At 37.6% G+C, this 15668-nt stretch overlaps 1 long non-coding RNA gene across 1 annotated transcript in view; it reads right to left on the minus strand.

The window, feature by feature from the left end:
* LOC309809589 overlaps positions 1–10538 on the minus strand; it is a 380658-nt gene extending 370120 nt beyond the window's left edge. The window contains exon 1 of the long non-coding RNA XR_014294876.1: positions 10195–10538. This is a non-coding gene — a long non-coding RNA (uncharacterized lncRNA). The remainder of the gene's footprint in view (positions 1–10194) is intronic.
* Positions 10539–15668: the final 5130 nt, after the last annotated feature.

A 15668-nucleotide genomic window follows, 5' to 3' on the forward strand; every position in this document is an offset into this window, starting at 1 on the left:
TCCACCACATAGAAAGAATATGTGGTGCAGACTGAGGCTTGAAATAGATATACACCAACTGCCATTTCAATTATGAGACATACCTATGTTTCTACATTCCCTAATGTTGTAGGAATATAGTATCTATGGGATAGACAGAAGTTAATTTTCCCTAACACACTCCCCCATAACTTCTTTCTTTTCTTTGATCAGAAATGGTACAAGAGTTTCCCAAACACAGTATCTAATAAGTTTTGTCCCATAAAGCTTTTCATGTACTTATGCCTACATGAAGACTTTCAGTATTATGGACTTGTATGAGAAAATTATAAGCCTGAGTCTCATAATATGTCAAATAAATTAGAAATGATGCAACCATATATTTTTTGGTCTGGATTTTAAAAAAGCATTTGGTTTTAGAATATTTTAATTTAGCCTCTGGTTTCTATTTTTTCACCTCATCGTCCATATTCTAAGTCATGCCTTCAGTGATTAATTCTCAGTTATTAAGTTTCTAAAGTTACCAGCAACAAAAGATAGAACCACAATTTTTCAGCTGACATTTTTCATCACACTATTGTTTCAGTGCTCATTCTCAAAGATTTTTACAAGGAGAGAAAGAGAGACAGAAATGGAGAGAGAGAGAGAAAGAGAGACAAATCTGAAATAAATCTTGCTTCTTCCTGTAATAAACATCATTAAAGGTGAGAGACTAACTGACAGGACTTTACAAATGAACCTCTATTTTAAGGGAAAATGGTGTAATCATTTAAATAATTAAGTGAAAAGAACAGCGGGAGTAACAGAAAGGACCAAATGGTCTGTTGAGAAGAAAATGAAAGAAACTTAATCTTCAGGATTTATCAAGACAACAAAAGCAATAACAAGTATACTACATGATTCAACACCATTGACTTAAGTTACTGGAAAGAAGTAGGATCAACCAATACTTTGTTTTAAGTCACCAACACCTTATCTGTACTGTGCAATAGCTAAGTTGTTAAATGGCAATATTTCAGGGTTAGCCGAATTCTTTGAAGTGCAAAGTAAAAAGGAGGTAGAAGCAAGGTAAGAAATACCTTGTGATTAGAAATAGTCACAAGGAAGCCATTGCTGTAGTTCTTAACTGCTTTAATATGTATGAAGCACTGTAGCATTTCAGGTATCTACATTAAAAGACACTTTTACCATTAGGTTTATAATATATTTCAGTGAGAATAATTCCCAGGAAAATCTTTCTTGAGCCTGGTTTTCTTAGTTTTTTCATGTATCATGTCATGAGAAACCTCAGAGACAGTCACCAGACAGTCAAACACATTCCTAGAAGGTTCACCATTTTGTTATAATGATGTAAATGTTGGTTTGAATGTTGAATTAGTGGGTTTATTTGTTGGAATGAAGTGAAGAGTCAAACAGTTGGGCACATCTGGAGTCAACAAATCACAACTTTAACTCCATTCAACTGGACCAAAGGAAAATTACTGGGGTTTTTTTGTTTTGTTTTGTCTTGTTTTGTTTTGTTTCTTAGTGGAGTCTTGACACAATGAAGGTACTATCTAGCAAAGCTGTCACTGTTGTCCTCACTGGCACCTGCTAATGGAAAGTCAGCCTCTCTCTTCATGAGGAAGAACTATCCAGGCTTTCTGGGACTCAGGCTGCTGAAGATACTCTCTTCTTCCTAAATTAGCATGGACTGACTACCTCTAAACCCTGGAGACCATGGATTATGTCCTCCTGCTGGGGATGTGGCTTTCCTCCATTTGTCATGGTGGGAGACAGCAATACAGTGACTTGTGTTGCTTTCAATAGGTTATATTAGTACAATTAAAAATTAAAAGAACTTAAGATCAGTACAAGGTTTGTAACCCGTCTGTTAATCCTTGATAACCCTGTGATAACTCTGGGCCATTCTACCCACCGACACTGTTTCCTCCTTAGACATCTGCACCTCCCCCAGCACACATTTACCCTCTCTGCAGGAAGAACTTTGTCCTTATTTACCAAGAAAAAACAAAAAAACAATTTCAGCTTTAAGCATAAAGGTAGACACAAGAGAATCAGGTATCTGAGATAGATTGACCTTAGGCCCTTCTTGCTGCCCAACAGGAAGAAGTCTTTGCAATCTTGCTCTTTTGGTATACTCCCAATGTCTTGTCTGTTTATGACACAACAGGAGGTCACATATGTATTTTACGTAAGCCTTCCATGCCTTTTATTTTCCTTTTTCTCACTTGTGACAATGGCCAAGTTCATATCTGTGGCCAATAACAGTTTTTCTTCTGGTTCTGACCCAGTACAAAGTTCAGGATAATAAGAGGCTTTAAAATCCTATGCATGAATCACAGAAACTATAAAAGTAAAGTCACTCAAAGGGTTCTTTTAATCAAACATTTGGGAACTAAATCCACGTGTTTGGTACCATATCCATGTTCTTACCCTAAAGGCCCCCTACAGGTAGTTCCCTTTCACACTAATGGTCTCCCCAAACTCTCTCCTTAAAAGCATTCTCTGACCATAGGGTCACAAACATAGAACAGGAAATATGTGCTATGGAATTAACATGGGATCTGTCCAACAGGGAAGTCTCAGTATACATTTGACCTTTTCTATGGGGACCCAGGGTGCCCAGAGAAATTGCTCCAAAATACTAAGGCAAAAACAGTAGGATTCTTGATTTAGTCTCAGTAATTATGCAGCATCACTTATGTCATACATTTCTAGTCTATTCCTTGATCAAAGCATACAGCATACATTAAAACATGCATATGTCAGTGAATAAATAGACCTCATTCTCAACAGAAAAAGCGTTAAAGAATTTAAGCTCATCTTTATTCCACCACACCATGTTTTCTTGGATTACATCCAAATGAAAAACTTATACCCATATTCTTGACTCAGGGTCTGCTTCTTGGAGGAACCAAACTAAAACAATCTGATCTCTGTTGAGTTCTCTTTGAGATAAAAGATTTGCTGGGCAGCAGTGGTGAATTAGCTTCCATAATGTTGCTGTTGCTTGATGATCAGTTATTTAGAAATGTAGCTTAAGTTATATATTATTTCTTTGTTTATGGGACCATTTCTGTTCCTCCAGTAACTATTAACAGGCAATAACAAAGTTGGACTTTTTCTTTTTGCTTTTTATTTTCATTTTGCACAGATAACTTTACATGGTCCCATTAGATATTGGTGAAAATGAGTCAGACTCCCTTAGTAACCAGTAGCTATCAGAGAAGCCCAACTTCCTCAGTTACTGCAGTAGCCAAAGAATAAAAAATCTCCATTTTAGAAACATTATAAACAACATTATGAACATAAGTTCCAGAATGGAAATACCTGTCCATTATGTATTTGCTGAAAAATATTCTATAGATCAAACCTGAGTATGTAAGGGCTAGTTTTATGTGTTCATAAGAAGGGATGTGAGAAAATTAGGAACATGAACAGGAATAAGTACACTGCTAAGATAAGCAGTGAAGGGAAGAAGAATATGCCGCCTCAAAATGTACCACTTTTGCATGTGAATTATTTTGAGCTGAAGGCCTTCAAGACCTGACAGACTCAGAAAAAACTTTTACCTCTCCCTTAACTGCCTAAAATAGTTTAGATAGGGGGCCTGGCCCAGAAAGAGACCTATTACCAGAAAGAACTTTTTTATCTGAAAGACTTTCCTGCTTGGCGGGGCATACATCTGGTTACCAAAATCTGCTCATCTTCCTGTGAACTGCCCTCCTCCCCTTTGAAGCCCCAGGCCCATATCCCATTTCTTAGCTCAAGACAGCATATAAGCTTCAATTGCTTGACTGCCTTTAGGCCTCAGATCTTTGTGGAGCTTCTGGATGTATTGTTAAAAAAAGAAACAACAGGCTGAAAATGGAGTCACATAAGTAAACCAAGACTTAACTGCAGTTTCTCCATCTCCCAGGAATGTAACCTTTAGCCAGTCAGTCTGGAATTACCTGGTCATTACTAGTTAGGTAATCCACCTGATAAACACCTTACATCTTCCCAAAAAAGATGAGGTAATCCACTCTTTTTTTTCTCTCTCCCTTTCTGCCCATAAAAACCTTCCATTCTGTACAGCTCCTTGGAGCTCCTTTCTATTTGCTAGTTGGGATGCTGCCCAATTCATGAATTATTGAACAAACCCAACTAGATCTTCAAATTCATTAGTTGAACTTTTTTTTTAACAGATTTGATGGCCAAAATGGAATCCAAAAGGAACTTCTGTTGCCTTTGGAGACATTGAGAAACACAGGCCTGTCTCTGTTTCCAAAGGCCATGAGTAAATTCCTCTTGGTTCTGAGCTCCACTCTTTTTGTTGAGCTCCCAATCTAATTGGCTTTCCCATTTGGAAACGTTTTCCATTTGGTTAGAAGCCCTTGGTTCTGCCCCCAGTTTCCAAGTTGGGAACTGTTGGTGGCAGCTGCACTTCCCATTTGTTTGGAATCAGTCCACAGATCTCATTCTCTGGGGTCTGCTGGTTCAGTCCTTTCCCCAGTTTCCAAATTCCAGGTTGGAAAGTGTTGGTGGTTACCGGCCAGAATCAAACTGAGTTCAGCTTAAAAACCAGAATGGGCCTGGAACTGAACTGGGTCCAGGACTGGACTAGGTCTGGAGTCTAAGTCTGACTTAAGCTGAATTGGGTCTAGTGTGTTTTATGTAAATAAAGGTTATTGTTAATGGGAATCTCAGAAAACCAAAAAAAAAAAAAAAAAAAAAAGTGGTAAAATTGGTGAGAATTTATCAAGCGTTTAAAAGCTGTTATAGTGTTTGCCACCTAACTCAAAGACTCCTGTATTAGGACAAATTGGTCACAGAACATGTTAGATTAACACTAGGTCAACCACAAACATCAAGAAAATTTTTGGGCAATGAAGTATGCTGTAAGACATCATACAATTTCCAACCCAGCTGTACATACCATTTAGATATTAGTTTGGCTCTGAGAGACCGAAAGGCTTAGCTAAACAAATAAGTAAATAAATAAACAAATAAATGAAATGGGATCTTTAAAATCCAAAGAGTTAAGTGTGTCACCTTCCAGCACATCTGCTTAAGAACTATGGTCCCAGAAGCTACAAATATTTATAAAAATGGCTGAAATCTTACTAAAGACAACCTAGAATTTTGTGTCCTGAGAACTTGGCTTGGTAACCATCAGACTGGGGGCCCCAAAATATGACCAGACAGAAATATGGGTTGCACTCCATTTGCAGCTAAGGGTCCTACCAAACTGCCGCCAATTCTCAGGGAAATTATGACCATTATGAGGAATGCTCCAATTAGATAAGAGCATTTAAGAAGTGTACATAGAAGTGAAGGCTCCCAAATTAAGCAAACACAATGAGATATCAACTTTAATTGTCATGCAGTAGACCCCAAAAGGCTTCAAGATTCCAAAATAGCTTCACAAAAGAATCTGTTGCAAAAGGCTAATAAAAATTAAAGACAGAAGAGGTACCTAAAACAAAAGATAGAAGACTGACACATCTCCTACTGCTCTCCACTCTCCTTTACATTTTCATTTTCTCTGTCTGAATTGTCTTTCCACTCTTAGGAGATTACACAGCCATAAACAAAACTCCACCATGTTAGTGGCCTTCAAGACACCCCCATACCTACTCTTGAAGGAGGGCCCCCTTAAGGGCCCTTCCCAGAGTTGATGGGACTCTGAGGGATTTTCTAGAAAACTGCTACATTATTTCCTTAATCAAACAAGGTGAAACAAAAATTAAAATTAATGAAAAACCTTGCTAAATTCTGACAGATACCAAGGATATACTCTACTTTAAATCCCACTCAGAACCTGCAGATGGAATGCTGGAAAAACTGACAGAAGCCAGTGAAGGGTGAGAATTCTTAGAGTCAGCACTCCAGGATCTCTGTCTATAAACCTGGTAGAGAGAGGTAAAACCTCTTTTACACCCTGTTTGGGGATGCCTCTTAAGTCCAGTGTGTTGTTTAATCATGCCAGAAATATTTACTGTTTGTCCTGGCTGAAACCTGACAAGATATTTGAACAAATTTCATAACTTTATGATCAGAAATTTGGCAAAATTGAAAGCTGATATTCAGAGACTGATAGGAAATTTTTTAGACCTTCTCCCCTAAGCTAAAATAAAATTATATACCGGGGGACCTTTTGAAACCTTTGTAAAAGACTTTATGGGTGGATCAGCCTATGATGTCATTTAAGTTACAACCCAATTTCTTGAGGAATTAAAGGCAACTATCCTTATCTTACAAATTTCTGGAAAACCAGGTATGTGGCTGCAGAAACAATTCAAAGTCCTTCTTGGAAGAACTTGCATTATTTTTTTCCCTGTGCCTCTGAGCCACCAATATTAATAAAAACTTTAGCCATATGAGCAGGTAACCTTAATTTATTTCATCTGCCAGAAAAACAACTTAGATCCAACTTCTTTTAAAACTAGTGAGTTGTGTATTATCGTGCTTGATTCCTGGCAGTAATTTTTTTTTTTTTTTGCGGTACGCGAGCCTCTCACTGTTGTGGCCTCTCCTGTTACGGAGCACAGGCTCCGGACGCGCAGGCTCAGCAGCCATGGCTCATGGGCCCAGCCACTCCGCGGCATGTGGGATCTTCCCAGACCAGGGCACGAACCCGTGTCCCCTGCATCGGCAGGCGGACTCTCAACCACTGCGCCACCAGGGAAGCCCCCTTGGCAGTAATTTTAAATTGGAAGCTGTAAGGTTCTGTTTGCATCTGTCTATATGTTTATGTGTATGTGTATATATATATATATATATATTATAGATGTGTGGTATTTTCTACCTTCATATGGTATTACTAAAATTAATTTGTAAAAGGGCTCTACTTAGTTTGCCTAAAGAAAATTAAACACATGTGAATTATGTATTCATAAAATGTTTAGAAATAGAATAAAATCTAATCCAAATGTTTTTCAAGTCCATGTGATCTGAGATAATCTTTAGTAAATAAAAGCTACTTTAAGTTTGTTGGTTTAGTTAAAATAAATATGTCTTTATCAGAGTTACCAACATTAAAATTAATGCAGATGTGCAACTCTTTTCTACCTGGGTTTACTAGTAAAGTAAGTTTGTTATCTCTGTTACAAAACACATCGGCAAGAAAAATAACTTTGTATAATAAAATTTTCATAAGTAATCTATATATAATTATTGAGAACAAGTATATTAAATAGATATAAGTGGGATAAAAGCTTTTAGGTAATTTTTAAAAGAGTTTCCCCAAATCCTTTTGGTAACCTGAAATTTTAAAGTTTTGCTAAGTTAAATTAAATGACAGGTAGTCATTAAGTATCCAAGTAATTTCTAAATAAGATAAAATGCTGAAATACTAATTACTGAAGACAGGTTTATCCACTTTTGGTTTCCTTTAACAGAGGAGCTACAGATATCTGGGTCTATTAGTACAGGTTTTGTGCCACTCTGAAAAATTTACTATGGAAGGCATATGCTTCCAAAAGTTATAAGAAGTATTAATTTGTCAAGCCATAGTATGCTAATATAATAGACAGTTCACAATTTTTTACATCTTTATTTTCAGTAAACAATTAAGGTTTTTAGGGTTAAATATATCAAAAATATAAAAATAAATATATAAAATGTAAACAAATATTTTACATAAATATATAATTAAATATAAATATATATAAAGTTACTAGAAATAATAAGGGAAGCATCTGTATATGCAAGAAAAGTAGGATGTGTGTTTTTAGTAATAAAAAGGTACAAGGAATGGAGATAAATTTTTGATGAGGAAAAAGAAAGTAATTTTGTCATAAAGTAAAACTGATTATTTCAGAATGGGAAAAAAGGAAAACCAGGACAAAATTGTAGAGGTTTGTGGAAAGGAAATCTCGGGGAAAAAAATCTATGTTTCATCAAGCTGGCTAAAATTAAAATAAATTTATTTTTAAAAAGTTGATAATCACAAGTTTTAATATCAAAAGTAAACTGGTGCAATATTAGAATTTGGTTTTCTCTGTTGGAAGAACAAGTTTTATTGGAATTTTTATCAGTTCTTAATAAGAAATTGTAAACAAAAGTATTTTTTGTTTGTTTTTTTACCTTTTAAATGATCTGTCTAGAAAGTGAAGATTCTGTGTTTTATCAAAACAATTTCCTGTGTTTGTTGTTTTTATCTTTGATTACGTATGGTCTTTGATTACTTAATCCCTATTAAAATAGCTAAATTTCTTTCTTTCCTTTTTATTTATTTTTGTACAGCTTAACTTTCTCTATTTGCCCTTGAAGACTTTAATTGTCACTACAGTTAAATGGATAACTAAGTATTCTTTTACAGTGAACTATGATACTATCTGAACAAGTGTTTTTAAACCTTTTAATATTTTTTTCTTTTTAAAATTTTTTTATTGAAATATAGTTCATTTACAATGTTGTGTTAATTTCTGCTGTACAGCAACATGATTCAGCTGTACATATATAAACACTTTTTAAAAATATTCTTTTCCATTATGTAAACCTTTTAATATTTTTGACAAACTTTCCCAAAAGCAAATTCCAAATGAAGTATTTCTGACCCTGAACCAACTCAGATTTTTCAGAGGGTCCCTGGAACATCTCAAAAGATTTGTTCTCTCTTCTTATAAAAAGGGAGTTATTAAACTAATTAAGCTTATTTGATATGTTAAATTGCATGGGAAGCATTGTCAAATAAAAAGTAATACTAATACTTTACATTGTATTTGTTTAGGTATAAGGGTCTCAAAACTTCTTGGAAATCTAATATGTCCTGGCATAACATTATCAGTCATAATTTCAGTTATTATCTTAAAATGTGTATCACAGAAATAACTACATGTCCTTATTAAATGAATTCTCATCAAATCTTTAACAATGGGCATATTTCTTTGTCATTTACAGAGAATCATTGTCTTACTCAGATGCTTTTGCAAAAGTGTTCCTATAAAAGTGCTTTGTCTTCAAGGAGATTCATGGAAAAGATTTTGACAAGTACAGATTTCTGATAACTACAAGACAATAAAATTGAACTAGATTCAAGCAGAACAAGTATTACTTACAAAGAACTGATGAACTTAGAAGGATAACTGTAATTATTTTATGATATATATATATATATTTTTTGCTTGAAACATTGCTGGTTCCTTGATGTTTTGTTTTTTCCAGATTTAAAGCAACTTTTTTTCTTTTCTCTTACTATGGCTTACAGCAACTTGGTAAAGCATACCTTTGTAAACAAAGATGAAACATTTATTTTTTCTTCCTATCTGACCCCTCTAGAATTCAGAAATTCTTGAGTATATTTTCATAGCAATATAGTTAGTTACTTGCATAAGTTCTTGCTAAAATTATGAAAATAATCAGGCCAAATTTAATTCAAATAAATTAGTCTTATTGTGATTATCTGTGGGGAAAAATGGGGATAATTGTAGAAAAAAATTATATTTCCACCTTTGTAAATATTAGATTCTGATCCTGTTAATTGTCTTTGACGTTTTATTATATACCTGTAAACTGGACTAGATTTTGAATTCAGTTTCCTCAAATATCTGACCACAACTCTCCAAACAAATGTTTCCAACTTTCTCCCACACTTATGACTTGGAATCATTAAGAACAAGGACTCTGCTTGAATCTCCTTGGAAGGGACTATACTAAGTCCATGGCAGCCAAATTTCAGAGACTTGAACCTTGGACAAACATCTCACAGCTGAAAAACGCTCCACCTGGCACCTATTCCTGCCCCGATGCTGGAGACCTCCAAATCAAATTGACAAGGAAGAGAAGCAGCTGACATCAATGTAGACTGCTTCCTCGCAAGATACGGGATCAAGACTTCATACTTTAAACCTAAAACCCTCTTTTCTTCTTTTTCTTTTCTTGACTTTGGCACTGGCCTGGAAAGATAATTTCATTTCCATATCTCTCAGGCCACTGCTAAGGGGGTAAAGTTTCAGACTGCTGGATTTGTCATCAAAACTTCAATCTGTCCATGACGCGAGAGTTCATTAACAGTGCTCCCTAGGGGCGATGCTTTGTGCCCCAACAGGATTTATTTTTTTCTGTGGTGGTTATATCACTCTCCTTGGACCTAGGGATGCCTAGAGGACTGAGGCATAACTGGGAAATGCCTCTTAGGTTCTTACTGAGCCCCTAACTGTTCACAAACAGAGACACCTCATTAGTCAACTCCCTTTAATTTACATGGGTGAGTTGGAAAAGACTTACCAGAAGGCATTCGTGATTCAGGATTTGCTTCCTCTGGCAGAACCCAACTTCCCTGGCGAGAAGTAAATATAGGTCGACGGGCAGGGCTGAAACGGGAGCTGGCACAGGTCCCAGCCACAGGCATCAGCGGCAACGGGCCGGCACTAAGAGGAGGAGCGGGAGGATGCAGCAGAGACCAGGCGAGCCCTGGAGAGAGCAGCGCAGCGTCTCCCGGAAGCGCCGTGGCGCAGAGTCCCAGGATTCCCTGCGCCGCGCCTTAGTTCCGCCCTTAGCTCCGCCCCTAAACCGCCCCTTAGTGCCTTGGAGAGGAGTGACCCCAGACGAGGGCGTGTGCTTTGGGGCAAGGAGCCGCAAGTGCTGGGTAGCTTCTCTACTGGCGGCTGCTGCCGTTCGAGCTCCTGGCCTCGCAAACTTGCGACCTGACTTCCTACCCATTCTGGGAGAAGGCAGGCTTCCTGCCTGGAGCTGTTTCATCCGGAGCCTCCGGAGCGTTACTAAGGTAGTCCTGCCCTGAGCTTGCCTGTCACTCTTCCCCTTCTCGTTCCCACCACCCAACAGGACTGGGGCAGGCCCATACTTTGAAAAAAATAGCTTGGGTTCCTCCCTGCCCTTCCCGGTGACCTGGCTTATTCCCCTGGGCTGTAGTGCTGAGGGAGGTGTCGGGTAGGCTCTGCCCCCGGCCAGGGAAAGAACGCCACCCAGGAGGCTCTGGTCTTGGTATCAGAGCTGAGGGTCCCTAACCCTGTTATCAGTGTCCCCTGCTTGCCATGTCCTCAGTGCTTCTTCTGGAAAGCGTGTCGCTGTGGTTCTGGGTGCTGCACGTCCCCTCCCCTCTATTCCCCTCCTTGCCTTCCTGTGCCCACACCAGCCCTCAGCCCTCAGTTCCCTCCACTGGGGCTGTCTCTACTGGGTGTGAGCTGGAAAGCAGTCTGGTTAAATGAAGAGAAAAAAAAAAAAAGTAAATTTAAGTGAGGCTGTGATCAGGAACCTCTCCTTAACTCTTGAAAATATTGCAGAATCCGCTGCTAAGGCAATAGTTGCACAACAAAAATCCTGAGACTCTCTGGCCAAAGTTGTTTTTGATTATAGGATAGCCCTTCAGTATCATTTAGCTGAGCGAGGAAGTGCTTGTGCTCTGGCCAACACCACCTGCTGCACCTGGGTTAACACTTCTGAGGAAGTTGAAACTCAGTTACGTAAGATCATTGAGCAAGCCCACTTGGCATAAAAATTGACCCCTTCAGTGGGGTCTTTCTTTGATCTTTATTTGATTTTGATTGTTTTGGGCCTTCAGGACCATGGCTCTGAAGTATACTTCAGACACTGGGAATTTTTCTACTTATAATAATCATAGTAGTCTCCCTGGTGTGTTGTATTCTCTCAAAAGCTTTAAGTGCATGTTTGCTGCCACTAATCACCAAACAAATGATCTCCCTAAGACTAGAACATCAAAGAAGAAATGAAGTTAATGACCAACTAAAAAATGGTGAACCTGAAGTCGTGACCTGTGAACAACATAAGGAGTCAGCAAAAAATGTTATGAACCATAAACGTCACACGAAGTCAATAAAAACTGTGAGAACTGCAGAGTTAGAGCTGAGAGCAGCCCTCAGGACTTAAAATTTGATCACACCTCTTAGTTAAGCTTAGAGTCATGACCAAAAGGGGAGAATTGTTAAAAAAAACAAAAGCCAAAACAAGAGGCCCAAAACGGAGTCACCTGTGATAAGCTCCAAGTCAGCAAACTGAGACTTAATTGCAGTTTCAGCCTCTCCCAGGAATGTAATCTTTGACCAGTCTGGAATTACCTAGTCAGCACTAGTGACATAATCTGCCTGATAGACCCCTTCTTTCCCTCAAAGAAAGATGAAGTAATTTGCTTTTTTTTGTTCCTCCCTTTTTTTCTGTTTATAAAAGCCTTCCATTTTGTACAGAGTTCCTTTCTGTTTGCTAGATGGGATGCTTCCCAATTCATGAATTATTGGACAAAGCGAATTAGATCTTCAAATTTACTCAGTTGAATTTTGCTTTTTTAATGTATAGAATTAAATTTGTTTTTCCTCTGTTAATCTGTCTTTGTCAATTTAACTGTTAGACCAGCCAAAGAACCTAGAAGGGTGGAAGAAAAAAATATTTTCTCCCCTACAGCTGCAAGCAGAAGTACCTTGTGAAAACCTAGTATTTACATCACAGGGCAAAATTTCCCCTATTTGTAGGAAAATTATAAAGCTAATGTATACAAATACTTCTACTGCCCTAACCCATGCAGTTCATACCTAGGGCACTGCTGCAGTTAAAATGGCACAGCACATGAAAATAAAAGTTTTAAAATAATTCAGGCCTCTTTTATTTAACTTGCACATCTTGAGACACCATGAAGGTGACAAATAGTCCAGAGCAATGGCTTTTAAATTTCTTTTTATTTTTCTGTATCTTTGACAGCCTTCCTATATCCCAATGCGGCCTTCATTTCTCATTTCAAAAGCTTCTTAAAAGTCTTTATTCCAGAACCTCCAGCCTGCATGTCTTCTATTCACATATTTCTTCTCCTGATTTGGGTTTTTGGTGTTTGGAAATTGACTAAACGTCTTTTGCTAGGGTTGGAAATTTTGATCTGGATAAGTCTCAATGCATATTAGATCACACGTAACAGTGGCACTTATTTAACGCTCATGCTTATTAAAGACTATACATGTTACCATTTAACGGCTCACCTTCACGGAATCTGAAATCCCTGTGGCTTTGAAGCAGAGCAGAATATTCCACCCTAAAATATGCCTCTTTGGCATGAGAATTATCTTGAATTGATTATTTTAAGAAAAAGCAGACATAGAAAAAGCTCTGGAAATCAAGACAAAGTTTCCCTTTTACAAGAGAAACTTACATTTATAAGGGAAATCTCCATTTTTAAGGGTATCAGGAAGAAAAGAATGACTATATCGCTAGAAACTCTTATCAATGAAGAAGACAAAGACTTAATTTTGCATAAGCACATTACCCTTGTTTACTGTGCTTTACCTGATAACCTCTCATACCTGGCTTCCCCCCCACCCCAACATCTTCTTTCTTTAGTTGAAGATGGTATTTAAGGTAGTGGTTTAGGTCATTTTGAAGAGTTACTCTGTTTTCCTGGGTATCTCCAATGCATATAGGAGGTATACATTTTATTAAGCATCTGTTTGTTTTCCTCCTGTTAATCTGTCTTTTATTAAAGGGGGATCTCAGCCAAGAACATAGAAGGGTAGAGGGAAAATTATCTTTCCTCCTGTATAATTTCCCCTTAAGTGTACAAATAAAATTGTTCACTATCAGTACACTTTTCAGTACTTTGCCAGTGGTCCTAGACAGTAATAAGGCAACAAAAATATATACAAATTATTAGGTATGAAAAGGAAGAAATATGTGTTATTTACCAAAGGCATGATGGTATGCTTAGAAAATCTACAAGCATCTAAAGACAAACTATTAGAATTGGAAAATAACTTTAACAATTATTGGATACAATATATAAATTCAACTATATTTCTATGTACTAGGAATAATTAGAAAAGAAACTTGAGAAGTAATGTAACTAAAGCTTGCATCAAGAACCCTCAAATACCTTGGAATAAATGTAATGAAAGATGAGCAGGACCTATACAGAGAAAACTACAAAATACTGTTGAGAAATATTTTAAAATATTTCAAGAAACTTGGAGCAATTCTATTTTCTCAGTTTGGAAGAATCAATATTTTAAAGATGTCGGTTCTTCCAAACTAAACTACAGAGTCAGGGCAATCCCAGACAAAATTTTTCCCTCCAAAAAAAAAAAAAAAATTCTAGAAATTAAAAATTTGAATCTAATGTTTATATGAGAAGGGATTGGCCCAATAATAATATATCAATCTTAAAGGACAACAAACAATACCACATAAAAAGACTTATAAAGCTACCCTAATTAAGATGTGGTATTTGCATCATGCACACATATAAAACAATGGAACAGAAAAGAACACAGAGTGGACCCACACATATGCAGGCCCTTGATGTAACACAAGGTGACAGGGCAGTATGTTAGGGAAGTGGTGCTCTCTGTAATAAATGGTGCTGGGTTAATCGGATATCCATATAGGAAAAGAAAATAAGAGTTTGATTGTCTGGGGTCTGTAGTTCTGAAGATTTTAACAGAGAGAAGCCAACTACCTCAACATTTTGATTTTTTTTTCAATTCCCCTTAGTACGTCGTTTGCTTTCAAAGGTATATTAGGTGACAGTGTAACCAAATATTTTGCCACCTTGTAACAAGGATATTCTGAAATATCTATTTCCTGATATCTACCCCACTGTTTGCTCCTTTCCAGCAGTCCCCAACCTTTTTGGCACCAGGGACTGGTTTCCTAGGAGACAATTTTTCCACCAGCGGGTGGGGGGGCATGGATGGCTCAGATGGTAATGTGAGCCACGGGAACTATGGGGAGTCGCAAATGAAGCCTTGCTCGCTGGCCTGCTGTGCACCTCCTGCTATGCAGCTGGGTTCCTAACAGAGACCCGGGGACCCCTGCTTTAGTCAGTTCTACATGGTAAGTTCTAGTCCCTGAGCATAGCTTTTTTAAACATAAAGTTAACTGAACTAACAGAGCATCCCTCCCCTTAAAAAAGCAAACAGTAAACACTGGCTTAAATAAATTAAGAATTTTATTTTTTTATTATATATAAGCCACTACTGTGCTGGTCAGGTGTGGAAACAGAATCTATTCTGGTAGCATAGATGAGGAAATATTATGTATTGCTTCATTCATGGAATTATTAAGTAGGCAGAAATTCTAGGAATGACTCTCAGATGGCTATTGTACAACTGGTCTGCTAAGAGAGCTGCTATTAATCCATGATTTAGACCACACAATCTTGTTGTGATCAGAAAGCTGCCATATCAGGAAGCCACTGCCACCACTTCTAGCCTTAGAAAATCCAAACCCCTCTGGTGACATGCGTTCCAGACGTTCTGGTCTCCCCAGAGTCAGGCTGCTCACCTTCTCTTTCTAAGTTTTGTAATCAAACAAAGGGCCTGTGTACCTGTGGAACAGAAAGCCAGACTGACAGCGGGCGTTTGCAGCAAAGTAAGGACTTATTGCAGGGGGTACCAAGAAAGGGAGTGGGAGACAAGCTTCAGATCTACTCTAACCTGGTCTTTGGGTTAAGAGTTTTTTAAAGGGGAAGAACAAAGAATCTTTGTTAATTAATAGTCTTGTGACATTTCTTAATCATTGTTTTGGGAGTCAGGATGTCTCTGGTTTACTATTCTCTGGTCAGGCGGTCCATGTCTCGGCTCTGTTAGCTTATCTTGCTCTGGAGGAACAACCTGAGTTTGTATCTCAATGACGATATCTATAGTAGCAGTTTTAGTACATTAACAGTGTTGTAGACAACAGCAATCTTAGTACATTCATGATGTTATTAACAACAGCAATTTTAGTCATCTGACTCTGGTTGATTA

This window comes from Mesoplodon mirus (assembly GCF_964341445.2).
Source record: "Mesoplodon mirus genome assembly, chromosome: 8".
NCBI classification, from domain to species: Eukaryota; Metazoa; Chordata; class Mammalia; order Artiodactyla; family Ziphiidae; genus Mesoplodon; species Mesoplodon mirus.